Source organism: Seriola lalandi, unplaced genomic scaffold (assembly GCF_002814215.2).
Source record: "Seriola lalandi dorsalis isolate HSWRI2012SDOR001 ecotype SW California unplaced genomic scaffold, Sedor1 jcf7180002014980, whole genome shotgun sequence".
Classification (NCBI taxonomy): domain Eukaryota; kingdom Metazoa; phylum Chordata; class Actinopteri; order Carangiformes; family Carangidae; genus Seriola; species Seriola lalandi.
In genome coordinates this window covers 1-586 of record NW_019485632.1, presented here as the reverse complement: position 1 = coordinate 586, position 586 = coordinate 1, and the positions used below count along the sequence as shown (strand labels likewise).

General features: G+C 43.3%; 1 long non-coding RNA gene across 1 annotated transcript; it reads right to left on the bottom strand.

Moving 5' to 3' along the window:
• Positions 1-6: 6 nt before the first annotated feature.
• LOC111644966 (uncharacterized) lies at positions 7-564 on the bottom strand. Its single transcript, XR_002759830.2, has 3 exons — positions 431-564; positions 220-342; positions 7-109 (listed from the first exon to the last, which is right to left on the bottom strand). It is a non-coding gene; the product is annotated as an uncharacterized LOC111644966 (long non-coding RNA).
• Positions 565-586: the final 22 nt, after the last annotated feature.

Sequence of the window (586 nt, the reverse complement as noted above, 5' to 3'; positions counted from 1 at the left end):
GAGTTTTTCCCTCCACTTCTCTGGCAATGTTCTCAATATCATCTCTTCCCCACTTCTCGTTAGCTTTGATGAATTGGTTGAAGTCGCGTTTGTTCCAAATGGTAAATCCCTGCAATGAAGGTACAGTTGATCAAAATATGCACCATAGAAATCCAGGTAAAAAAATGATTTGGATTTGCAGCATTTGAGCCATAAATTGACAGTGAGAATAATCCATACCTGTTGCAGCAAGTTCTCCTTCTCCTCCAGTTCTTCCTCTGCGAGCGCCTCGGCCTCATCAATCTTAGCCTGTTCCTCTTTCTGCACCTGAGCCGAGTTCGGCATGTCCGGATTACGGGGAACCTAAAAAGACAAAGCCACAGACAGACTTAGAGACATTTCTAATGACATTAATAACAATCTCACTCTCGTCTGAATAATATCTTTGTACCTTGTAGCCTATGGTCTTCCTATAGAAAAGAATTTCCTTTTCTAGAAGCTCAAAGAGACGCGGAGGGAAGAACTGGAAGTCCTGCACATTTGGTTGCTTGGGAGGACGAGGAGCCTGGGTAATGGAGTCAAATAGACACATGTCATGCCACAAACA